Source organism: Echinops telfairi, unplaced genomic scaffold (genome assembly GCF_000313985.2).
Source record: "Echinops telfairi isolate 266 unplaced genomic scaffold, ASM31398v2 ScPeMD7_443;HRSCAF=831, whole genome shotgun sequence".
NCBI classification, from domain to species: domain Eukaryota; kingdom Metazoa; phylum Chordata; class Mammalia; order Afrosoricida; family Tenrecidae; genus Echinops; species Echinops telfairi.
In genome coordinates, this window is record NW_022104341.1 from 81,050,999 (window position 1) to 81,061,721 (window position 10,723).

General features: G+C 56.4%; 1 long non-coding RNA gene across 2 annotated transcripts; it reads left to right on the forward strand.

The window, feature by feature from the left end:
- The first annotated feature begins 5,237 nt into the window (after window positions 1–5,237).
- On the forward strand, window positions 5,238–9,930 carry LOC123521900. Of its 2 annotated transcripts, none has more exons than XR_006680247.1 (3): window positions 5,238–5,424; window positions 6,984–7,143; window positions 9,240–9,930. It is a non-coding gene; the product is annotated as an uncharacterized LOC123521900 (long non-coding RNA). The 2 variants fall into 2 exon arrangements; XR_006680248.1 differs by lacking the exon at window positions 5,238–5,424 and adding an exon at window positions 5,996–6,631.
- The last annotated feature ends 793 nt before the right edge of the window (window positions 9,931–10,723 follow it).

Sequence of the window (10,723 nt, forward strand, 5' to 3'; positions counted from 1 at the left end):
TGTTGTCAGGATGAACGGAGTTCTCTGCATGAACTGCCCGCACCTGACACATTCTGAAGCCCAGGGTCTCTAGACTCCGGGGCGTTCTTTCCCGAGGTTGCCCGGAGGGGTTTGAGCACCGACCAGCAGATAAGTAGGCCACTGCAAACAGCTTGTAAAGCGCCCTCCCCCTCATCCCTGGTGGCATAGTGGTTATGCACTGGGCTGGGATCTGCATGGTCAGCAGTTCCAAGCCACCACCCCTCCCCTGCCAGCCCTCATCCCCCGCAGCTCTGAAGGAGAAAGACTGAGCTTTCTACTCCAGTAAACAGTTACAAATCCTTACAGCCTCAGAAACCCAGGAATCCGCAGCGATTTGATGGCAGTGTGTTTGTTTTGTTTGAGGGACCTAGTACCTGCTGTAGTAATGCAAGGTCTTGCAAATAAGCGCACCGGCCCGCTTAGAGAGGGCCAGTTCAGGGGAGGAGCTCCGAGGTCGGTTAATACCCTGAAGCAATGTCGGCAAAAGTGCTTGAATAATGTTTACTAAAACCCAAAACAGGCGGACTGGGGGTTCAGGAGAACCCAGCTCGGCTGGTTGCAGGGTAAGTCGAAGAATGGCGACTGTGATCTCAGGCCCAAAGTCTCGCGGGGCCGTCCTGGTGCCCCTCGCTGCGGCCACTCCAGGCCTGTCGTCCAGCTGGGTCAGTCTGGGTCCCGGCCTCTCCTCCGTGGCACTCCCAGCCCCGGCGCTAGGGGTTTCCTGCCCGGCGAAGGCTTTGTGGGCGGCAGGTGGAGGAGGGGTGGCATTTCCGGGCGGGCGGGGCGATCCAAGCCACTTTCTGAAGGATTTTCGGACAGCTTGCGGACCCACAGGCACCAGATGCTATTTCGGGAGGCGCCTGGTTTGTTTCCGTTTTTTCCCACCGACTGTCGGAAATGAGGGAGGGAGAGAGTGTAGACGTCACGAGTCTCTAGCCCCTGGGCTGGGCGACAAGGTGAGGGGCCCGGAACTTCTCGGGTGAGTGTTAGAAGCATGTGTTGGAGGTGGACGCGTTGAACGCCACTTTCTCCTCCTGTGACAGACAGATGCCTGGACTCCCCTACATGGGAGGATTGGCAAAGGCTTGTCCACCTGCCAGGGTCCCTTCATTACAGCTCTTGGAGGACCCAGGCAGGGTCATTCACTGCCCGGTAAACTCATTTAGCAGGCATCTAAACCCAAGACTTTCACCAATCCCTTTCACTGATACTGACCTCCAGACATCCCTCGCCCACCACACGCCCATATCCACAGATAGCATCACCATGTAGCCAGGTAGGAGAGCCAGAGATCACTGATCCTCCCTCTTCCTCATCCCCAAACCCAATCCTTACAAACCCAGTCTTCATGCTGGAAATCCTTACAAACCCAGTCTTCATGACCCTCCTCCTTTTGGCTTCTCTGGTGCCAGCACCCTAGTGCAAGCTTCATCGCCTTCTCTGGACCACTGTACTGGCCCCCAAACTGCCATCCCAGCATACTCCCCGCCCACATTCATCCCATCTCCACAGGGCAGCCAAAGAAGAGCTCTTTTAAAATGCACATCTGATCCTGTGTGGGATGTTGTGCCCTCAAACCAGCCAAAAAAATCATCCCCACACTCTGTAAAATGGTTCACAGATTTGCTCTCAGCATACTGGATACTCTTCTGCAGCCGCCTATGGGCCAGCTGGTCACCCAGCTCACCTGAGAAGACTCCCTTTTGACCACCCCACCCCACATCTGAGTGATTGAGTGTCACTCTCAGAGCTCCGACCAGACACCATATTCTCCAGGACTTACGGGTTCCCCACCTGCGCTCTCTGACAGGGGCATGGTTAGCCCGTTTTACAGGGATTCAGAGATGAGACATGACTTGCCCAAGGGTGACAGACCTGGACTTCAAACTAAGAATCCTGGTACTCTCACTCTTTCTATTAGGCGATGCAGTCAAGCAGAGACAATAGGGACCAGAGCAGGGGAACAACCAAGTCAACTGGAGAGATGCAAGGAGGTTTCAGGTAGAGGGTGGCAGGAGGCCTGCCTAGTCTCTGCTGGGGGAGAAGGGAAGTGCGGTGGGAGGAGCAGCACAAGCCAAGGCAGAATGGAAGGAGAGTGCACTTTGATTTGAAAGCTGTCATGCAGACTGGGCTGGAGATGGGGCAGGGAGAGGGTGGGAAATGGTGCCAACAGACCATAAAGCCTTGTCCGCAGTGTCCCTGTTGGTGTGATTGGACCAAATGAGAGCTCCTGACAAGGCCAAGCATTCAATTCTTTTTCTTAGAACATGGATAGTTCTTTGTGGCGTCCTGTGACAGTTAGCCGTCTCCATGTGGCATCCTGGCTTCCATCAGAGAGAACATGAGGAACCAAGGGGACCTACCATTCCTCTTCAGAGAGTCGTCCTGATGACCAGAGGGGTCAGGGCTCAGACCAGAGGCACACAATAGGCTTAGTCCTTGGCTAGGACTCAATCTGTGTGAGACTGGGGCTTCCCCTTGTTCACAAACTCCCATTGGAGCCTAAAGCTGGAGATGCTGGAAGAGCAAAACAGCCTGACAAGATAGGTAGAGTTTGAAGGTGGGATTTAGACACATGGGTCCAAGACCTGGATTTTCCTCTGGGTCATTGTAGGACTTGTCCTGCGAGTGTGATCCCCACATTGCCCTGTGATCCGCAAGGTCAGAAACAGGGCTTTCGGCTCCCAGAAACAGTTATAGCCTCTACTCTGTCCTTTTGGGCAGCAGTGAGTTAGCCTCTACCCAATGACAATGAGTTTTAACAGAGTACTGTAGGACTTGGGCTCTTTCCCATAAAAGAGTCAATGATGTCATCTTTGTCCTTGAGTGGGACACCACAGATTATCACCTCCTTTTATGGAACCCTGGTGGTGTCCTGGTTATGCATTAGGCAGTGCAAGGTCAGCAGTTTGAAACCACCAGCTGCTTCTCGGGAGAAAAAGGGGCCTTTCTACCTCCATAAAGCGTTACAAGCTCGGAAACTCACAGGGGCAATTCCACCCTGTCCTATAGGGTCACTGTGAGCCAGCATCAACTCGATGGCAGTGAGGGTTTTTGGACTACCACCTTTGAAGGGTCATTTTATTTAACCTGCACAGTGCTATGGAAATAGGTTTTCTCTCCCCATTTGTCATACGAAGAATTTGAAGTTCAGAGCTAAGAGACTTATAAGATTTAAACCTATGTTTTTTCCCTCGCTATTCCACATGAAAAAGTGACCCCAGATACAAGACATGGCCTGAGCCCCAGGCACCCACCCTTCACTGAACTCAGATTCTTAGGCGCACAGTTCAGATCTTGGTCTCTGCATGAATTGAGCCCAGATCCTTCACCCCGCTGCACCACTAGAGAGGACCCTGGAGGCAGACTTGCTACCAAGGGGTAGCTGTGAAACATTGGGCACCTAACTTGTACCACTGTGCTTCAGTTTTCTCATCTGTAAATAATCACTTCAATAACATCAACCTGTGGATGTTTACAGCAATTAAATGAGTTCATACCTGTAGAGTGCTTAAAACAGCTTCAGGAACAAGATGAAAATGTCTGTTACAAATATTGTGGAAAAGGTTCAGCCTGAAACACCCTCCCCACCAAAAAACACTTTAATCTCTCCCTTGACACCACTTTTGTCCCGGGAGAGCCCCCTTGGGTTTCAGCTCAGTGTAGCAGATGAAGGCCAAGCAGGCTCCACTGCAGGGCTCAATAGGGCCAAGGCTGTGGGCAACCCGGAGAGGAGCCTGGAAGCTTCTGGGATAAGGGGCAGTGCCCGTTGGAATCTGGCTGTCTCTAACACTGGGGAAAGAATGACAGTTACGGAGAGGTTGAGGCGGGCCTGGTTTAGGGACCTCATTGGGACGAGACCTGCTGAAGGAAACTGTCTAGAAGGCCAAGGGAACCATCGTGAGCTTCCGAGGCCTCAGAATCCGACGTGGGGGCTGCCTGGTCGCGTCCTAGACAATGCGCCCCTCTCTCGATGGCGCATTCCGGAGCCGGCCCCAGCGCCGCGCAACGAGTCCCCGCTCCCTCCGGTGAAATTGCCAAATGAAAATGAATCATTTGGCCCATAATGGCCCAGGCGCTTATCAGGGGCGGGCGGACCCGCGGCAGAGCCTTATCTCAGTGGCACACACGGCCCCGGCGTGCCTCCGCCCATGCTAACCAGGCCTCGAACGTGAGCGGGATTAGAGCGCGGCGCTGCAGGAGCCGGGCGGGGAGGGAGGGCCAGGGGGCCGGGCCTCGGCGGCTCCGGACTGGGCCTCAAAATGGCCACGCGCGTCCCCCCCTGGCGACAAAACGTGAGCATTCCGGCCTTTTCCTACGGCCAAGGCCACGAGCGGCCCCCCACGGAACTCCTCCTCCGATTACCCACCCCCACGCCCGCAGGAGAGGTCTTCGGCCCTTCGCCCTCGTTTTCTTTCGATTGAGGCGGGGGTGGGAGGGGGCATTTTCCACGACGCCCCCGCCCTGGCCGCCGCCGCCCCTCCCGCCTCGAAGACTCTCTTCCTTCCTTCCCCTTTTCCTTACGCAATATACAGAAATGCGCGAGCCGGGGGTGGGTGTTCATTTCTCCTCGTGGTTGGGTGCATGCGGTGGGGTGGTGCGAGTGAATGCGTGGAGGCCGGCGGTGGCACCGTGGGCGGGAGCTGAGTGCGGGGCTTCGTGGCCACCGGCTGTGTGTCCGAGTGTGATGGCGCCTTAGGCGGGCTGGGGGCGTAGGCTGGGTCCCTTCGACGCGTTCTTCGCTTTGTCTTCGTTGCGTGCAATGATCCCCCCTGGCCCTTTCTCCCGGCGTCCGGCTCCGTGTATTCTACTCCGAGGCGGCCTGCGCGGCCTTCTCCATGGTGTTTGGATGGTGTCGGTGTTGGGTCGGGCGTGTGCGGTGGGGTTGAGTGTCTGTGCGCGACCGCGGTGGACCGATTTCGTTGTGTCCTCTTGGACGGGGTGTGGGCCTGACCCGGTTGGCTTGGGGGGCAATGTTGGCTCGTGTTTCCTTTGCTTGCTTCCTTGGGGCTGGATGGTGTGCGCTCCCGGCCGCCTTGGGCTGGGTGCCTGTGTGCTCGCGTCCTTAAGAAGCGCTTTGGCAAATCTCTGGAGTGAGGGAAGGGAGGGAGAGCGAGTGGGAGATCCAGGAGCTGGTGGGACGGCGGCGTGGGGGCGGGGATCGGGATTTCACGTTTTATTCCAATTTATGATGTATTCGGGAGCCAGTGGTGGCGTGGATGGGCGGACGGAGTCTGGTTGGCGGCTGCTCTGTCCAGAGGCCAGTTGGGACCTCGGGGTTGGGGGCCTCGTTGGAGAGGCTCTTCCAGGCGGGAAGCTGAGCAGCGCGGGCCGAGGCCGGCACCTTCCAGCCCGCAGCCTGCGGCTTCGACTCCCGACGCCCTCAGGCTCCGTCCATTTCGGGTCAGTTTCGCCGCGGGGCTCTGGGGGGAAAAACTGTCTGAAACAGGACAATAGGTGCCTTCTTCAGGCCTTGCACCTCGGGTGGGGGTCCTCAGAATCGCCTCCGGGAGCGTTTTTCTGCCCTGTCCCCAGGTGAGCGATCTTCCTGCGCGGGGTCGGGTACCCAGTGCGTCGGCGACAAGACACGGCCCTGCGGAGGCCCACGCTGCTCTTGTTCGGGAAGAAAGGATTTTGTCTTGCCAGCTATTATAGTGACTAACGTTGTCTTTGTCATTGTCATTTGTCATCAGTATCATCATTAACATCCCATTTAATTAAAATAATCAGCTTGGAGCGAAGTGGCTGGTCCTTTTTCTTTGCGTTTCTTTGGTGGGAGAACGAACAAAGCGGCAAGGCCCGCCCCCCCCCTCGCCCGCCGACCCCTGGATATAGGGACCAAGAAGGTTCAACCATAAATCTAAAATTAACCCCGAATTAACACACCAGGGAGGGACGGACTCCCCTCCCCCACCCCACCCAATTTGGCTTGGAAAGGCAATCTCCCGCAATGGATTGGAACCGGAGGAAAGAATTAGTCCTATATGTCCACCAATCCCAGGCAAAAAGGAGGAGGATCCCACAAATAATCCGAGACTTCGATCTATAATCAGAAACTGGACAATGGAGGCAAAATACGTTAAACAAAACCCTGATGGGCGGAGGCGAACTAAATCCCATTACACCCTTTGATGCGGTGTTGGGTTTGCCGGGTACATTCCCTTTTGCCCTATTGCTGCAACGAATGATCGGAATTCTCATACTCTGCCGGTCCACTCACCAAAAAAAAAATCGAAAATCATTTCGTAGGGATGATGGAGGGGAAGGTGCTCCTCTCCCTGTTTTTGTCTGTTTTTTTCCTCCCCTCTTCCTCGTAGGACGAAGGGAGCTGAATAGATTATATACCTTGTCCTCGCTCCCTCCCCCATCCGCCACTCAGCCTTTGCCTTTTCGACCTCCATTCCTGCGGGGAAAGTACCGCCCCTGGAGTTGGGTTCTGGTTTCGCTTTGGGCTGGAAGTGGAAGGTGGGGGGTCCTGGTGAGAAAGTAGGGTTTTTGAGGTTCTGCCCCACGGTTCAGGGTCTGAACACTCGGTTCTCGTTTTCTGACTCAAGTTCGCCCACCCACCTGCTCGGCTCCACTCCCGAGGCCCGGTGCTGAAGCCAGCCTGGTATAGATGCGTTCTGCTTAGAAAACAAACTGCTTTCCCGAACGGGACAGATCCTGTTGGGGGGTCTGAAATGCTCCAGGAAGCCTCTCGGGAGGGGTGCTTGTTGGTGGGCGAAATGGTTATTTCTGATTGGTTGGGTGTAGCGTTCTCTGGGAGGGGGGTGGGTACCCATTCCCACCGGGTTGCTCCGAACACCTGCAAGTTGGAGGGAGGAATATGGGTGGCAATTCCCTGGGCCGGCGGGGGTGTGCGGTCATTCCCAGCCACTGATCCCCTTTTTTTCTCCCCCCATTCTCTCGCGCACGCTCTCTCCACCCCTATCTTTCCTGGAAACTCATTTTGGGCGCGGCAGACCGCACTGGACTACACCAAGGCCTAACTGCTGGCCTTTCCAGGAAAGAGGGAGAAAGCAGAGACCCGGATCCACAGCCTCCACTTGGGCGCCGCCCCCCTCGGCGAGGGAGGAGGGGAGATCCTATTCCGGAGGGCTGGTCTTTCTAAATATGCCCCAGGTGAGTTTCGGTGGGGAGAGGGTGCTTGGGAGTTGGGTCTAGAGACCCCTTGGGTTCGGGTCTGGTAGTGGGGACAGCGGGGTGGGGGGGGGACGGGGGAGGGGTGCTCAGAAAGGAAAAGGCAGTCTCAGATTTGACCGAGGGGAGCATGGGGCGTTGGGCTGGGAATGGGGGAGCCTGCTTGGGGTCTCAGCAGGGCCCTTTCCTTTTTCTGCCCCGGCTTAGTTAGCTGTTGGGCTTGGTCCCCTCTGGTTGCTCCCTTTGGCCCCAGGTTCTTTGGACGCTTCTCGAAACCGGTAACTTTGGGGCGATTATATCCGGGTGGTGCAGGATGCGCCTGGGGCTTGGCAGGAAGAAGGCCGCAGCCATTCGGCTAGCGAGTAAGGACTCTGGCCTGACCTGGGGCCTGAGGCCTAGGGCAGCGCCGCACTGGGACCCCTCTACCCTTTGTCGGCAGGGAAAGTGGTTCTTTTCACCGGAGGGTGATCAGGCTTGGGGTTCTCCCAGGGGATCAATCGCTTGTGTATGGGTGCGGTGCCAGGGACCTGAGCAGGTCTAAGGCACAAACTAACCTCGCTCGGACATTCGAAAGGGTATTTTTGCCTCCCCCTGTTGCCGCCTTTTAAGAGCTCCTGGGTACCGCGGGTCTTGTGGAGGCACACACCAGGGCGTGTGCTGCGCTCGCGGCCACACAGTGAGGACCCGGCGTTGAGGCTTGCATGCTGGATCTCAGCGGCACAAAGACCGAGGAGCCTTAATGGTCAAATAGTCAAATGCTCTAATCTTGTGCAATGCGTTCTGAAACCTCCCCTCCCACCTCCTCAAATAGAAACCAGGTAACATCTTTCAGACCTTCCTTTCAGTAATTTTAACCAAATCCCTGTCACGGAGCTTAGTCCTGCCTGGGCAGCTGTAGGCTCTTGTGAGCCCTGCAGTGGCTTCCTCAGGGAGCTGGGTGTATGGCCCCCTTAGCAGGGGGTGGGGCAGGGCTCCCGATCTCCAAGGAGGCCTCTTGGTTTATGGGAGGTCAGGGTAGTGTGGGGAGGGGTCGGTCACACACCCTGGGGGCCAGTCGGAAGGTTTTCACCGGGTCCCTCAGAGTTACAGAGATCTGGGCATCGGCTGGACTTTTGGGACCAGGGTGAACTCATCTGAATTACCGCGCCTCTCGTTCCTCGGAGACCACTCCTATTTAGCAAGAACCATCGCAAATTAATCAGAAGGTCGTCGTGAGGGGAGCCGGGGCTCAGTCTGTGTGTCACCCCGTTAGAAGCTGGCAGGAAAGCACGTGCCACGGGGTGCATCAGTACTGAGAGGTAGGGAGACTGCACTTGGGATTTGTACCTTTCTCTGCCTCGGGCAGGCATATTTCGGGTGGATTTTACCGCCCAGGGGAGGCAGAAGCACCCGTTAGTATACCTCTGGTGGGTTTCCAGTGGCTGGGTGTCTTGGCAGCGGAAAGCTCCGCTTGGACTGTTAGCTTTCTGTGCAAATAGACCTATTGTCTCCGCCATAATCGTAAACCCGATTTGAATGAAGCTTGTCGGACCCACTGCCTTTGTGGTTTCTACGCACCCGTACCCAATCATCCGCTTTTGTCGTTTCTGGGCGGGGTCGCGGGGCTGGCAGATCCAGTCAGGGGCGCGATCTGAATTGGGATCCGGAGTGTCTGGAGGCAATTGGGCTGCGCTCCTGAAGAGCCTGCCAAGGTCCAGTCTCTCTTCGGCGGTGCAAGGATGATGATTCCTTTCCGACTCTGGCCCAGAGCGGGGCAGTGACAGAATGGAAGCTCGGTAGCTTTCCATTAGTTGGACTCCGTTTAGGATTAAAATGAATTGATTTTTCCTTTAATATATCCCCTTTTTATGGCTCTCAGAGACTAAAAAAAATTAGCATCTTATGAAGCCTGTCGAGTTGGAGATATATATATATATGCCGAGCTTAAAAAAGTTTGTGGGAAAAATGGAATGAAAAACGAATGGAAAATTTCCACTAGCGTTTTATACAAGCGTGTATTGTACAAGAGGATATAGCTGAGAGGGTTTTCAAAGGCCTCTCTCTCCCCACTCCTCCTTCTCTCCCTTCTCTCTTTCAAGTGTAAAATGAGAGACTTGCAAATACCCCCAATCGGTGACTCCCGAGCCGCTTGGTTTTTCTGCTCCGGTTCTTGCTGAGACTCAGCTCTGCAGTCATGGGAGCTGAGTAAGGAAGGAAGCCAAGCGGTCGCTGGTGGGCAGTGGACCTGCAGCCATTCTGGAGTGCGGTTGATGGCGGGAGAGTGAGTGACCCCGGTTCCCAGAGAAAGAGATGTAGAATGAGCTTAGAGCTGTTTTATCTCTAGCCCCTGTGGGCTCCGTGTGGCCTTAAGTGAGGTCCTCTCTCTGACCAAGTCTTGCCATGAATAATTATTTGAGCAATTTGCACAGCGCCTTTAAATGCATAAATGAAACGTTCTCCCCATTTCTCAGAGGGGAACACCGAGGTAGGAGCACGGGAAGAGGGCGGGCTGGAAGGGTCCAAGGCTCTTTAGGACACGCCGCCTGCTTGGGAAACGCAGCACAGACCCCACAGAGCCCAGGAGCTGGGCACCCATGCACCTGCAGGCTCCTCACTGCTGCAGCCACGCTGCCCTTCCCTACCCGCGCGGCTTCGGAGTCCAGCAGAGTGGACCCTGGGGGGAAGTGGGGTCCAGATCCTCTCGTTACCATGCCACGAGTTTCGTCTGGGTGGGAATGACGCACCCAGGACACGTGATTGGCCTCGTAGAGACACACTCCTAGCCCACGAGGTGACTGTGTTTGTGGGGATGGGTGGGGAGGGAGCGGGGAACTCCGGGTCCTCTGGATATTACCCTGCTTGCTCGGTCAAACTAGATCCTAGCCCCTGTAACCCCCATTCCCCAATATCCTGCTTTCACCTCCCTCAGGATTTCTGGGTGTCCACGTGGCCCCAGTAGGGGGGCTTTGTTGGGCAGGGGTGATAGGTTCCAAAGCATTCACCTCCCCGGGACACATTCCCCGCCCGCAACCAAACCGGGGCGGGGCGGGAAGAGCGCGACGCGGGGTTCTGTTCCCTCCTCTTCCCCTACAGCCTGAGAAGGGGGCCCGGGGCGATCTTCTTTCTCTCTCTGGGCATTTCCTTCCTCCTTTTTTGTTTTCTTCCACTGCTCCATTTTCCCCCCTTTCCAATGCCTCCGTCTTTCTCCCCCTCCTCTCTTCTGGTTCTCGGGTCCCCCGGGCACACCACCCTCCCTCTTCTCCCAGACCCGAGACCCCGGGCCCCTCCCGCCCTTTTAGTCCCTAGGGCGCGTGGCCGCGCGCGCGGTCCTCCGGGTCCCACCCTTCGGTGCGTGAAGTTACCCTCTCTGCCCTTCACCCCTTTGTCTTTCCCACGCCCCGGGCGCCCGGCGGTTGTAAGAGCGGGTGTCCGCTTGTCTGTCTGCCCGCAGGATGACGGAGCGGCCGCCGAGCGAGGCGGCTCGCAGTGATCCCCCGCTCAAGGACCAGGACGCGGCCGAGGCCCGCATGGCCCCCCCGCACCTAGTCCTGCTGAACGGCGTCGCCAAGGAGACGAGCCGCGC